We start from the raw sequence: 15,742 nt of genomic DNA, 5'->3' as shown, positions 1-15,742 counted from the left end.
CATCTAGAGTACTGTATTCTGTTCTGGGCACCATGTTGTTTTATTGTAATTTGAGTGAGGGTCTGGATTCCAAAGGGCAGTCTAAGGAGGTGTGGGGTATCACAATACAGAACACAGCTTTGAAAATAGAGTCAGCAGTGAGGAATGAAAGCAAGCTAGCTTTATTGAGAGGAAATACAATAAAAAGAAGCAATGAGGAAGAATGGTTACAAATAAGATGGAATTAGGGCCCCAGTTGAAAAGGGGGCACCAAAAGAAGGAATTACTTTTTACCAAGTTCCTATCTGGATCAAGCAAGACAAGGCATCAAACAGATGGAACCAGGAGCCTAGACTCAGCGTGCAGGTCAGGATTTGGAGATTGGTACTAACGAATCACGCTGGAGTGGTGAACACAGAATTCGAGACTGGTTGACATTCAAACTCCTCGGGTGGGAAAAAGAGCTTTTGTCATTACTGTAGGCCTTGCTTTTGGGTGACTCAGGGGATCTGAGCCTCTTTGGCAGCTTCTTCATTTGTTTGGCGGAGGTGAGGGAGGCCATTGGGATCTTTACACTTTTTAAGGAAGGATATTGATACACATACGATGTACAGAATGTAATCAGAATGTGTCAAATCCTCAAAGAGATAGGAATACCAGATCATCCTATTTGTCTCCTCAGGAGCCTTTATGTGTGCCAAGAAGCAATAGTTAGAACCAAACATGGAACAATGAATTAGTTTAAGATTGGAAAAGGAATATAACAAGGCTGTATAGAGTTACCTGATTTATTTAACTTTTATGTAGACTATATCGTGCATAATGTCAGGCTGGATGAATGAAAAGGTGGAACTAAGGTTGCCAGGAGAAAGATCAACAATCTTAGATATGCAGGTGAACCACTCTGATGGCAGAAAGTGAGGGGAATTAAGAGGCCTCTTGATGAAAATGAAAGGGAAAGTGTAAAAGCTGGCTTGAAGTTTAACATAAAAAAAAAGAAAACAAAAACCAAAACCAAACCGAAACAAACTTATGATCTTGGTCACTGGTCCCATTACTTCCTGGCCAATAAAGGGCGAAGAAATGAAAGCAGTGTCAGATTTTATATTATTGGGCTCAAAGACCACTGTGGATGACAACTGCAGCCATAAAATTAAAAGATACTCCTTTGAAGGAAAGCTTTGGCAAATCTAGACATCATACTAGAAAGCAGAGATATCATCTTGCCAACAAAGATCTGTATAATTGAAGTCATGATTTTTCCAGTAGCAATGCATGGCTACAAGTTGTCGTTGTTTAGCCATTTTTAAGTCTTGTCTGACTCTTTGTGACAATACTTAGGATTTTCTTGGCAAATATATTGGAGCGGTTTGCCATTTCCTTCTCCGTTTCATTTTACAGATGAGAAAACTGAGGCAAATGGGATCAAGTGACTTGCCCAGTCACACAGCTTGCTGTCTGAGGCCAGATTTTAATTCAGGAAAATGAGTCTTCCTGACTTTTGGCGTGGCACAGTGTGCCACCTAACTGCCCCAATGGCTATGAGAGTAGGACTTGAATGAAAGCTGAGTGCTGCAGTTGATGTTTTTGAATTGTGTTGCTGGAGAAGACTTTTGAGAGTCTCTTGGACAGCAAGGATGCCAAATCAATAAATACTTAAAGAAATTAATTCAGGCTATTCACTGGAAGGGTGAATACTGACGCTGAAGCTTAAATACTTTGGCTGCACAATGAGAAAATGTTTGTTTGTCGTTTGTCCTTCATTCTTGAAAAAGGCTAATGATGTCAGGAAGGTGATGTTTTGAATTGAAAGCAAATAGGATTTAAGTGAGGAAGGGCTGTACAAAGTCACCAGTCTTAGTCTCTCCTCCAGGGCCATCTGGGTCCAGTGGCAAGACATAAATCAGGATGACTGGAGATGGCCCCAGATGCAGTGGAAGACCTTGGCCTTTTTAAGCTGAGGTCTTTCCCAGATTTCAGTTTCTCTAAAGTAACATCCATTCAGTAGGTAAGCTTAGGTAAGAAATGAGGCAAAAAAATGACCTCTTTTACCTACTCAAAGAAAAGACCCTGATGTTGGGAAAGATTGAAGGCAAAAGGAAAAGGAGATGGCAGATAGTGAAATGGATAGATAGTATCATGGAAGCAACGCAGATGAATTTGGTCAGATTTTGAGAGCTAGCGGAGCATGGAAGGGCCTGGTTTACTGTGGTCCATGGGGTCAAGAAGAGCTGGACACAGCTGAACAACAACAACAAATCAGAATGATGAAGAGCCTCACGTTCATGGTATTCGGGATCCTGCAGAGAACTCCTGTTTGGGTTGGATTAAACTCCCTTTGAGGCCCCTTCCAAAACAGAGATTCTGTAATCTTCTAAAGTTTTTTAGCATTTATATAGTGCTTCAAAGTTTGCAAGGTTATTTATCAGTGCTAACTCAGTTGATCGTCACAACTCCATAAGGAGGGTGCCATTATTATTATTCCAATTTTACAGAAGAGAAAACTGAGGCAGACACAATTTAACTGGTTTGCTCAGGGTCACATAGGTAATAAGTGTCTTGAGGAAGGGTTTGAATTCCTAAGCCCAGTTCCTGAACCTTATCTATCCACTGCGCTACCTAGGTATACACTTACTCTGAGCAAAACACTGTTCCAAATCCAGCAAAAGGAACAGAAAAGCATAACATTCATTCCTCAGGGAGCCAATAATTGGTAGAAATTAGTCATACCTAGTTTGTAGAAGAAAGGCAGCATGGTACGTTGGGAAGAGTGCTGGATTTTGAGTACTGGGTTCAAATGCTCTCTGACACTTAATACTTTTGTGACCTTGGCTAAGTTACCTTCCTTGCCCTCATTTGTCTCATCTAAAAAAATGATTGAGTTGTACTAGGTGGCCGCTGAGGTACCTTCTAACTCTCACTCTTTGCTTCCATCATTCTAAGAGATGCAACCAAGAAATGGTATATCATTAATGTTGAGGGAGTACTTTGACAATGTCATTGGGAAGAACTGTAACTGTGAGAGGGGAGCCTCATTTCCGTTTCAAGATTAATGCCAATAATCCAGTAAACATTTATTAAACATTTACTATGTGCCAAGTACCGAGCTATGCACTAGGGTTACAATTAATAATTAAAAAAAGACAATCTCTGCCCTCAAGGAGCTTACAATCTAATGGGGGGAGACAGGACACAAAAGGAGACAGGAAAGGGGACAGGTACTTGGCATGAGGGGCAAGTGGAGTGGCAGGTTACAGAGTGGAGTGAATCCAAAAGGCCAGTTTCTGCCCTCTATAAAGGAAGGTATTGGGAGGAGTTTGGTGCTCCAACTCCAGCCTTCCAATTAGAGGGGAGAGGAAGCTGAAGGAGATGATGTCAGTCAAAGCTTGAACTAGCAACAAGGTGATAAAATTAGAGGTGATGAGCTTAACCTCGGAAGGGCATCATGCTAAAAAACAGGCAAGGCAGCAGATTCATGCTTCAGGAAGGGTCATTGAGATAAGGCAGAGCAGAAAAGCTGTTTCCTATAGAGGCATCAAGAACCTCTAAGTGAAGTCAGTGGATAATCTCTTGAAGTAGCATGCAACCCACATCACATACATAAGTTGTCTTATTCATCCTTCATTTCTGAAGAGGACCAATGACGTCATAGGACAATATTTTAACTTGCACATAAATTACATTTAAGTGAGGCAAAGTTAAACAAAGTCTTCATCCTCACTCTCTCTTCCAGTGTCTGCCAAGTCCAACGGCAAGACAAAAGTCAAGACCACCAAGATGGAGACTGCGGTTCTCACATTATAGTGGACAGAGGACAGGATGGGGGTAGATGGTAGGGGACTACAGGAAGGGGCTCATTGGAATATCTGCAAGAATCATGAGTTAATTTTATAAATCAAGGGAAAACAGCACAATGTCATTAGGTTCAGACCTTTCTATTTTGGAGACTTTGCCATATCTAATTAGTTAGTATAAATCAGGATACGTTTTAGTCCCTATCCAAGAGAAAAAGGCACAGATCCATATTGACTTGTTCCATCTAAGTAGTAACAACATGATTTGACATTGAAATTGAATGAAAATCCAAAGGGAAAGGAAGTCATACCCTAATGCAGGCCCTCCTTACCCATCCCTTAGACCAAAGATATCAAACTCAAAAAGAAATGGGGGTCACTAAACATTTGAGAAGGATCTGGAGAGTGCATATCAACAGTTTTAAAATGTAATGACATCTATATTTTATTTTAAGATTTATTTTGTTAAATATTTGTCAATTATATTTTAATCTAGTTCTAGCTACTCTGCAGAGTGTTGCTGGCTGCAGTGGCAGTGTGTGTGATACCTTTTTCTTAGAAGCTTAACTATTACCATCAGGTGTATGTTAGAGCTCAAAACAGCTTGAGAGAGCCAATTATAAAATTTTCAGTGTGAGCATTTATGGCTCAGAAATTAGCAAGCACTACAAATCAAAATTTGATTTATTATTCTGTTACTTGTCTAGACTTAAGAAAATTATGGAGAAAGCGTTAATAATTTACCAGCACAACAGTAAATTCCTTTTCGGTCTTTCTGCCTCTAGTTGCTTCTGTCTGCCATCCGTCCTCCATAGATCTATCAAAATGGTATTCTGAAAACACAAGCCTGACCCTGTCACTTCTTTACTCAGAAATCCTCATTAGTTCTCTATTGTTTCCAGTATATTTCAAAAAAAAAAAATTAAAACAAAATCAAATTGAAATAAGTAAAAAACAAAAACAACATAACAAAACAAAAAAAAAACCTCTTAGTATGTCATGGCTTACCCCACCATAATTTGGCTTCCACCTAAATTACTAGTTGTATTTCCTATTACTTCCCTTCATAGAATATTTGTATCAGCAAACTGGCATAACAACTGGTGTGTTCTAGAACCAGCTCAGAAGGGCTCCTGAGAAGGGAATAATCACTTATATGGCTCCTCCTGTGTGTCAGTCACTGTGCTAAGAAATATATGTATGTGTGTATGCACACATTATACATAATATATGGTATATGTATGCACATACAACACACATGTATACATATATGAATATACTGGTGTGCATGTACACACATACATATATACACATATACATGCACACATATATGTACACACATATGTATATAATCTCATTTTATCCTCACAACAACCAGCAAGCTTGGAGCTATTGTTATCCCTGTTTTAGAGTTAAGAAAAAATGAGGCAGCAGGGGTATGGTGAGTTGTCCAGGGTCACACAGCTAGTAATGTATAAAGTCAGATTTGAGATCATGTCTTCCTGACTCCAAGCCCAATTGTCTATCTGCTGTGTCACCTAGCTGCCTCTAAGAGCTGATTGTCAAATCTTCAGTGTTAGCATTTATCTGCGCATTAGAAACTGTAAAATGCTCTACATCAGGGTTTCATTGATGGTTTCAGTACTGTCAAGATTTAAGAAAGCAATGGAAAAATGTTAATAATATAGCTGAGACTTGAAAGTGTGTCATGGGTGTATTTTTTTTTTCTTAGAGAGTGGGTTGTTAAACATTTGCCAGCACATTGCTGCCTATTAGCTTTACTTCACACACAGTTCTACTTCCTTGCCTTTAAGCAGATGGTTCCCTCTGTTGAGTCTTTACCCTATCTTCACCTCTTCTCTGAGAATCCCAGCTTCCCTCAAAGCCCAACTCAGGAATCACCTGCTTCACAGTGTCCCAAAAGTCTTAATGCATCTTTAAGCTCAAAACTGCGGTGTATGTGAGTAGGGTTGATGAAGAAGTGAGAACTAGGGCAGGAAAGTGGCTGATCTTCTTCTGATGAGATATTGAACCCCAAATCTGTTCCTCTTTTGGAAGGTGAAGGGCTCCTGTCAAGCAAGAACCTGCAATAAAATGTATTTTGGCCTTCAGTTTTTAAATTGAAAAAAAAATTCTCACATCATTCCATACTTTCTAGTTTTGCTCTGTCTGTCTGTCTGTCTCTGTCTCTCTCTGTCTCTCTCTCTCTCTCTGTCTGTCTCTGTCAGTCTTTCTCTCTGTCTTTCTCTCTCTCTCTGTCTCTTATCTTGTGGGCTTCTACTCACACAATGCTGAGGGCTGATTAGAACTATTTCTGAGAAAGAGTAACATTTATTTATTTTTTCTCCATTTAAAACAAATTTTGAATTTCCCAAACATCAAACAAAAAAATAAGCGCTTCCAAAGAGTTATATTTTTAACAAAGCAGCAATCTGGTTATAGTAGAATTTTAATTACAAAACATCTCTAGCTTAGTGAATATAGAAAAGAAAAAAAAAACCTTGGATAACAAAACTAAATAAAAATCACAGAACCATTTGCATATGAAGAGAAATTCCCTGAGTCAGCACACAGGACAATAATAACAATGATGATAATAAGTAGAGCTGAATATAGCTTCCAATTTAAAGGGACAGTCATAACAAAATATCTTTAAAACATTTGATGTGCACAACAGACATCAGGTTATTCACTCTACTGAAAAATCACATTGAACAGCTTCTGCATAGCTCAGTGACATTGTGACTAGAACATGGGACATGGAAGATCTGAGTTCTAATCTGACCTCAGACTCATAGTAAATTTTTGACCTCTGGCCAAGTCACTTAGCTTCTCTTTTGCCTCAGTTTTCTCATCTGAAAAATGGGAATCATAAGAATATCTACCTCCCAGAACTGTGGTGAGCATACACTGAGATAATATTTGTGAAGTGCTTTGCAAACCTTATAGGGTAGTTAGTCCTTAGCTGCTTGAAGGAATAGTTATTCCCTAAGTGGCCTTAAAAAAAAAAAAGACAGAAGTCTAAGAAAGAAGTCTTCCCTGGAAATTGAGAAGAGAGACAGATTTGGAGAAAGAGCCCAGTACCTGAGAGAATAGCTCTTTCCTTTTCCCTCTTTCAGAGTCTTCAAATTATAGCTGGGATGGGACAAGGGTTTCTCTTTCTTCTAACCTTTCTTGCTATCCCATCAGCATATCTTTCAGTAGAGCAAATCGCCCTGCAGATCTCGCTATGCCCAGCAAAGAATGAGCTGAACAAGTCTAGCTCCAGAGCTGAATTAAGTTGTGGAGAGTTAACAGGTATGAAGAACCCAGAGAAGAGCTCCATTCCTGCTTAAAGAAAAAAAAAAGAAGAAAATGCTGACTCTTTCCAATGAATTTCCCCATCACCGATAGAGAACACTTCTTTGTAACAAGTACATTCAGTTAAGTAAAACAAATCAAGACACTGGTCACGGCTGAGCACAATCCTCATATGTTGTAACCAGTATCGTACAACCTCTCTGCCGAGGGGCACGCTTCACCAACAGTCTTTGAAGTCATGACTGGTCACAGCATTGATTGGGGTTCTGAAGTCTTCAATTTGTTTTCCTTTACTTTTTTTCAGTCATCACCTAAGCTACTCTGGCTCTACTTACTTTGCTCTGCATGAGTTCATAAAGTCTTTCCAACTTTTTCTAAGTTCTTATTTGCCATTTCTTACAGCACAATAATACTCCATTCCATTCACACACCACAATCTGTTCAGCAATTCACCAATCGATGCAGGTCCACTTTCTTCTAATTCTTTGGTAAACAAAAAATGCTGCTTTCAAATATCTCTGTACATCGTTACCATTCCATCTTCAGAAACCATGAAAAGGTGGTTAGGTCATTTGGGGGAAAAATGCTTCTATATACATAAAATTCTGATCCTTACCTCTGCTGGCGATTCTTTTCCTGGTGGCCTGTGTTTTTTTAGCAACCAGGCAGATTCTGAATATATAAATATGTATGTGTATGTCTTTGTGTGTGTGTGTGTGTGTGTGTGTATATGTATGTATGTATGTACATTTATGTATATACACATGTGTGTGGACTTACATATATATATATATAGAGAGAGAGAGAGACAGAGAGAGAGAGACAGAGAGACACACAAAGAGAGATGGAGAGAGAAAGGGAGGAAGAGAGAGAAAGAGAAAGATAGAGTATCTGTTTCTTTTTTTGGTGCTTTTTAGAGAAACAGCTCTTGGAAAATAATAATGATAGTAATAACAACAGGCTCTGGTGTGTATACAAATCCTTTTTATTTTGATTGGCTGGGTGTCAACCAAGGAATTGCATATTAACAAAAGGTCATCAGAGAACTAGCCTGGCATCACTTCGTTCTTTTCAGACACTGACATTGATCATTCTTGGTTGCCAAAGTTCAGGAAGCCAGCACTTGCAGGATATAAAACACACACACACACACACACACACACACACACACACACATATGTATATATATATATATATATATATATATATATGTATATATATAGGCGATTGGAGTTAAGCGACTTGCCCAGGGTTACACAGCTAGTAATTGTCAAGTGTTACTGTCCCGGAAAAATGTGATATTGACAAGATAGTATCAATACGTGGGCAAAAGTAACTCTAACATAGTCAACTAACTTTTAGTGCCTGAGGCAACTGTCTAAGATTTGACATTTCAGAACTGTCGTGGATCTATGTGGGAAGAGGGACTTGTCTTCCTCTAGTGTAGGGAATTTACAGATGAAATAATAGGTCTGAGCCGTGGAATCAAGACCTGAGTTCAAACCTTGCCTTAGCCAATTCTAGTCTGTTATGCTTTAATGCTTATTTTGAAAACCTGAATTTGTTCCTATTGAATTGATAAGAAAAAAATTTGATCATAACATGAATTTTGTGTTTCCTTATCCCAAATTGCCCAGATCTCTTAGAATCAGAGGGCAGAATAGAAGTAGAAAAAAATCCACCATGACCTCTCAAAAGAAACCCCCAAATGAAAACTCCCAGGAAACTTACAGCCAAAATCCAGAGCTTCCAGGTCAAAGGAAAAGTAACATAAGAAATCAGAAAGAAAAAAATTCAAGTACCAAGGAGCCATAGTCCAAATCACAAATAATTTAGCAGCCACCAGTATGAAGGAAAAAAGAGTTTGGATTATGATATTCCTGAAGGAAAAATGTATGAGATAAAACCAAAAATGACTTACCCAGAAAAACTGAGTATAATCTTATATGGGAAAAATGGACTTTTAAATGAAGTAGAGGATTTCTAAACATTTCTGAATAAGAGACAAGTGCATAAAAACTTTGGAGTTTGAATGGGAGTGAAGAGAAATTTTCAAAGGGTAGGCGTGGAGGGATGAAGAAAGACTAAGTATATTCTAGTATAGGGTGACATTACCTGTGTCTGCTCTGAAACTTATTGTGAATGAAATCATATGAAGGCCTGTTCTGTTATGCTGATGTTATACAAAGAAGGCATTTAGTGCCTTTTTTTAAAAACACAAATTGTTGTATTTTGTTTTAAAAGTTTTTTATTTAGATTTTTCTGCATCTATTGATATTATCCTGAGATGTTGATTATATTGTTATTTATTTTAATAATAGCCAATACTTTAAATTTCCCAGTTTTTTATATTTCCATTATCTCAAAACGCCCATGTAAGACACTGTTCAGAAATTGTTGTAATATTTTTGTTGCTAATATAATGATGATAATAATAGTAATGGCTAACAACAATTTACATTTATATAACATTTTAAGAAGTGCAAAGTATTTTACATGCATGAGTCTATTTGAGCCTTACAATAAAATTGTGATTTACTTACTGGATGTGTTAGCATCTCTATTAAACAAATGAAGAAACTGAGTGTCAGGGAGGTTGAATAAAATGCCAGAGGCAGGATTTGGTCCCGTATCTTGCCCACTGTGAGTCCAACATATTTTGTGTGATGTCCTTCTGCCCTTGAAGAACTATGTACAGTGATACAAAGGGTGCCCTTTGAATTTGTTTTGCTGGTACACCCATAGTCTGAAGAGCAAGTTTTAGCATGCCATTTCTAAGATGATAGAATGATTGGAAGGAGTGGCTTCAGAATTCAGAGGTGAGTTATCTTGTACATTAAAGTCAATGCAGACATTTTTTTTCAGGAAACATTTCTGTTTAATATACGTAAGAACCAAATTGCATATTAAATTTAGATTTTTCTTCATTAAACACATACACTCAAAGCCAAGCAAGTCAACCTCAATTTGAAAATCTCTTATATTACTTTCGGAATGTGGAAAAATGCATGCAGTTATATAAAAAGATTCAATTAATAAGTTTTAGAATCTTAGCTTATCAGGTGCTTTCCATATAACAGTTCAATTTTTGAAAGTGTTCAATTAAAATTCAAGCATACCATCTTATTCAATTCTTTCCCAGAAATTAATATAACTTAGCACAAACTTTTAAACCAAATGCTGAAAAATACTAAAGGAAGTCTTCCATAAACCCCATGCAGATTATATTTTAATTTTTGATTTTTTCTCATGCCTTGGATTATTAGTCTCTGTCACTTTCTTTGTTCTTGGATTAAAAATTTTAAAAAATGAAGTTTCTGATTAGATTTCTCAAATTACAGTGAAATCATTTTCTCTGAGGGATTTTAAAATAATCTATTTTATGAACATATGCTTTTCAGATTAAAATGATCATGGTTCATCCCTATAACATATTAATCATCCACTGTTTTTTTTTTTGTCCCTAACTACCTTGTTTCAGTTTTCCTGTTAAAGTTCAAAAGGGCAGCTAGGTGGTGCAGTGAATAGAGCTCTGGCCTTGGAGTCAGGAGGACCTGAGTTCAAATCCAGTCTCAGACACTTAACCCTTGCTGTGTGACCCTGGGCAAGTCACAACCATGACAGCCTCACCAAAAAGAAAAAAAAAGTTCCAGTAATTCAAAAAATATTTTAATAGTATTTAAACAGATGTTTAATGATTTAAAATATACATATATATCATTGATATTTAACATTGATTATAATGGTCATTTCCCCTGGTTGACTGGTGGTTCTTCCACTAAAGGCTCCCAGGGTTTCCAGGTCAACATTTTTCTTGGCAATGATAATTCATTTTTAGCCGGAAGAATCACCTCTTCTAGCTGGCCAGCCTGAAGCTTATCTAGTTTCTGAAGATCTGTTTCCTCTTTGACCTTATTCAGCCTTTCATCTGTAATCTGTTCAGTGTACTTTCTATAGGCTGCATTTGAGGGCATAAACCCAAGAGCACTAAGAATCTTTGAATATAATAATGTTAGCTGCTCTCATGGAGTCTCACATACTGCCAGTCCAATGAGACCTATGGTCTACAAAAAAAAAACACTCTGGTCATTCCCAGTTAATCTGGCTACCTTCCCTGGTGCACTACGAGGGAAAGGTGAAAGAGAAGGGGGAGGAACAGGGGAGAAGGAAGAAGAAAGGTGAGGAGGGTGAAAGGAGACGAATAAAAGGGAGAAGGGGGAGTGGAAAAAGCCAATGCAGACATTATTTTTTAAAAATTTTTATTAATTTATTTTGATTTATCAACAGTCACTTCCATATGCTTTTGAGTTGAAAATTTCTCTCACCCTTCCTCCCCGCCACCCTCTTGAAGATGACGCACAATCTGATATGGGCTTTACATTTACATACCCATTAAACATATTTTCAAGTGAGTGAAGTTGTAAGTAAAAATTAAAATCAATAGGAGGAACCATCAGAATGATGAAACAAAACTCAACTGAAGGTAAAAATAAGTGATAGCGATTCGACTTCCATAGTTCTTTCTTTGGATGTGGATAGCATTTTCCATCCCAAGGCCTCTGGAGATCCTTGTAATGCTGAGAAGGGTTCAGTTTAACAATATTAGTCATTGCACGATGTGGCTGCTATTGTGTACAAAGTCCTCTTAGTTCTACTCACTTCACTCAGCATGAGACCATATAAGCCTTTCCAGGTTTTTCTGAAGTCAGCCTGTTCATCATTTCTTATAGCACAATAGTATTCCATTACATTCATGTACCACAACTTGCTCAGCCATTCCCCAATGGATGGGCATCCTTTCAATTTCCAATTCTTTGCCACCACAAAAAGAGCTGCTATGAATATTTTTGTACATGTGGGTCCTTTTCCCATTTGTTTGATCTCTTTGGGATATAGCCCTAGAAGTGCTATTGCTGGATCAAAGGGTATGCACATTTTTGTAGCCCTTTGGGCATAGTTCCAAATTGTTCTCCAAAATGGTTGGACCAGTTCACAACTCCACCAACAATGCATTAGTGTTCCAATTTTCCCACATCTTCTCTAACATTTATCATTTTCCTGTTTTGTCATGTTGGCCAATCTGATAGGTGTGATGCGTTACCTCAGAGTTGTTTTGATTTGCATTTCTCTAATCAATAACGATTTAGAGCATTTTTTCATATGACTATAAATGGCTTTAATTTCTTCATCTGAGAACTGTCTGTTCATATCCTTTGACCATTTATCAATGGGGAATGGCTTGTGTTCTTATAAATTTGTCTTAATTCTCTATATATTTTAGAAATGAGGCCTTTATCAGAGAGACTAGTTGTAAAAATTCTTTCCCAATTTTCTACCTTCCTTCTAATCTTAGTAGCAATGCAGACATTATTAAGGGTAGCTGGAAGGCTCCGTGGATAGAGTGCCAGGACTAGAGTCAAAAAGACCTGGGCTGAAATCCTTCCTAAGGCAGTTACTGTGTGACCTTATACAAGTCACTTAACCCTGTTTGCCTCAATGTGCTCTCCTGTAAAATGAGCTGGAGAGGGAATGGCAAATCACTTTGGTATCTTACCAAGAAAACTCCAAAATGGAGTCACAAAGAGTTGGACTTGGTTGAAATGACCAAACAACAGGCATTATTAATGCTCCATTTTAAAAGTTTAAAAAGGTTTTATGGGGTGTCAAAAAATTAAAAGAAAACTATTTTCAGGCAAAAATGTGAAAAGTCAAATGCAAGCTTTCTAATAATAATAATAATAATAATAATAAGTATTATTAATATTTTAGAAAGAACTTAGGACTCAGAGTCTATATAGTGGTAATGAACTTGAATTATCTGTCTACTTTGCATTTGCATTTGTTTTTTCTTGTATCATCTTGTTTTATGTTTGTTGAAAAACTCTTAGCTAAGATAATTCTTTTTAAAAAAAATATTTTTAGTTTTCAAAATTCACTTCCACAAGATTTTGAGTTCTAAATTTTGTCCCCATCTTGACCCTCCTCCCACCCCAAGATGGCATGGAGTCTGAATACCCCTTCCTCTAATCTTCCCTCCTTTCTATCTCTGCCCCCCCTTCTCTTATCCCATTCCCCTTATATTTTCTTGTAGGGCAGCATATATTTCTATACCTACTTTCCTGTATTTCTTATTTCACAGTTGCACGTGAAAAAAAACTTTTTTAACATGTACTTTTAAAACTTTGGGTTCTAATTTCCTCCCTTCCTCCCTCTCCATCCACCCTTATTGAAAAGGCAAGCAACTCAATACAAAACACTTCCACAGTAGTCATGTTGTGAAAAACTAACTATATTTCCCTTAATCCTATCCCACCCCCCCATTTATTCTATTCTCTCTTTTGACCCTGTCCCTCCTTAGAAGTATCTGCTTCTGATTACCCCCTCCCCCAATCTGCCCTCCCTTCTATCACCCCCTGCTCTCTTGTCCCCTTCCCCCCACTATTTTCCTGCAGGGTAAGATAGATTTCCATACCCAACTGAGAGTGTATGTTATTCCCTTCTAAAGCCAAATCCTATAAGAATAAGGTTCATTCATTCCCTCTCACCTTCCCCCATTTCCCCTCCACTATAAAAGCCTTTTCTTGTCTGTTTTATGCGAGATAATTTACCCCATTCTACCTCTCCCTTTCACCTTCCCCCAGTACAATCTTCTCTCACTCCTTAATTTTATTATTCAGATATTAATCCTTCATCTTCAGCTCACTCTGTGCCCTCTATTTATCTATTTCTATATCTATATCTATATCCATATCTATATATACATATATAATTTCCCCCCTTCCAACTACCCTAATACTGACAAAGGTCTCATGAGTTACAAATATCATCTTTCCATGCAGTAATGTAAACAGTTCAATCTTAATAAGTCTCTTATCATTTCTATTTCCTATTTACCTATTCATGTTTCACTTGAGTCTTGTATTTGAAAGTCAGATTTTCTATTCAGCTGTGGTCTTTTCATCAAGAATGCTTGAAAGTCCTCCATTTCACTGAATGTCCATTTTTCCCCTGAAGGATTTTTTTTTAAATTAAAAATTAATTAATAAATTAAAATTAATTTTTTTAAACCAGTTTTTATGGGTGGGTGATTCTTGGTTCTAATCCTGTCTCCTTTGCTCTCTGGAATATTATATTCCATGCCCTGTGGTCCCTTAATGTAGAAGCTGCTAAATCTTGTGTTATCCTGATTGTGTTTCCACCATACTTGAATTGTTCCTTTCTGGCTGCTTGCAATATTTTCTCCTTGACTTGGGAACTCTGGAATTTGGCTATAATATTTTTAGGAGTTTTCCTTTGGGGATCTCTTTCAGGAGATGATCAGTGGATTCTTTCAATTTCTATTTTGCCCTATGATTCTAAAATATCTGGACAGTTTTCCTTGATAATTTCTTGAAAGGTGATGTCTGGGCCTTTTTTTTCTTCTTTGATCATGGCTTTCAGATAGTCCAATAATTTTTAAATTCTTTCTCCTGAATCTATTTTCCAGATCAGTTGTTTTTCCAATGAGCTATTTCACATTGTTTTCTATTTTTTCATTCTTTTGGATTTGTTTTACAGTGTCTTGATTTCTTATAAAGTAACTAGCTTCCAATTACTGTATTCTAATTTTTAAGGAAGTATTTTCTTCTGTAAGCTTTTGGACTTCCTTTTCTATTTGGCCAATTTTGTTTTTTAAAGCATTCTTCTCCTCATTGGCTTTTTGGACCTCTTTTGCCATTTGGGTTAGTCTATGTTTTAATGTGTTATTTCTTCAGAATTTTTTTGGGTCTCCTTTAGCAAGCTGCTGACTTGTTTTTCATGATTTTCTTGCATCACTCTCTTTTCTCTTCCCAGTTTTTCCTCTACTTCTCTTACTTGCTTCTCAAAATCCCTTTTGAGCTCTTCCAAGGCCTGGGACTGGTTCCTATTTTTCTTGGAGGCTTTGGATGTAGGAGCTTTGACTTTTCTGTCTTTTGGTTTTATGTTTTGATCTCTTTGTTACCAAAGAATGATTCTATGGTCTGACTTTTTTTACACATTTTGCTTATGAGGCAAATTACTTGCATTATAAACTGTTTGTTAAGGTAGGTGTCTCCTTCCAGTGTGGGGAATGTACTGCCTCAAGCTTTGAGGGTTTTGTGCAGCTGTTTTCAGCGACACTTCTAGGGACCTGTAAATTTTCAGCTCTTCCAAGGTGGTATGATAAGGGCAAAGTGTTTACTCCTTTCCTGGCCTGTGCTCTGGTCTATGAGTTACCACAAGCACTCTTTTCTGCTTGGAAATGTGAGAAGGATTTTCACTCACCACTACTGCAAGCTTCACCATGCCAGCATTCTTCCTTGCCACAGGACTACCACCTAGAGCTGTAACCCAGATCCAAGCACGGGCAAAGCAAGAAATTCCTGCCTCAGCACTGGCAAAGAGATCCCTGCAATTCCCCTCTGATCAGCCACCCAATTCCCCCTCAGTCTGTGGCCTGGAAGCTCTGGAGGTACCTGCTACCCCAGGGCCACGCTCAGGGACTGGGGCTGGGACTGAGATTCTCTCTCTCACTCCAGTCACAGACTTTTCCCACTAACCCTCTAGGTTATATTTGGTGTTTGTGGGTTGAGAAGTCTGGAAACCACCATAGCTGCCCATGACTCAGTCCTCTGAGGGCTGCTCCAGGTTCTCTAAGGCCTGTTTTGCCA

At 37.8% G+C, this 15,742-nt stretch overlaps 1 pseudogene; it reads right to left on the bottom strand.

The window, feature by feature from the left end:
* Window positions 1-10,810: 10,810 nt before the first annotated feature.
* LOC110200968 (NADH dehydrogenase [ubiquinone] 1 alpha subcomplex subunit 5-like) lies at window positions 10,811-15,377 on the bottom strand (annotated as a pseudogene).
* Window positions 15,378-15,742: the final 365 nt, after the last annotated feature.

This window comes from Phascolarctos cinereus, unplaced genomic scaffold (assembly GCF_003287225.1).
Source record: "Phascolarctos cinereus isolate Bilbo 61053 unplaced genomic scaffold, phaCin_HiC Scaffold_9;HRSCAF=440, whole genome shotgun sequence".
Lineage (NCBI taxonomy): Eukaryota > Metazoa > Chordata > Mammalia > Diprotodontia > Phascolarctidae > Phascolarctos > Phascolarctos cinereus.
This window is presented reverse-complemented; position numbering and strand designations above follow the sequence as displayed.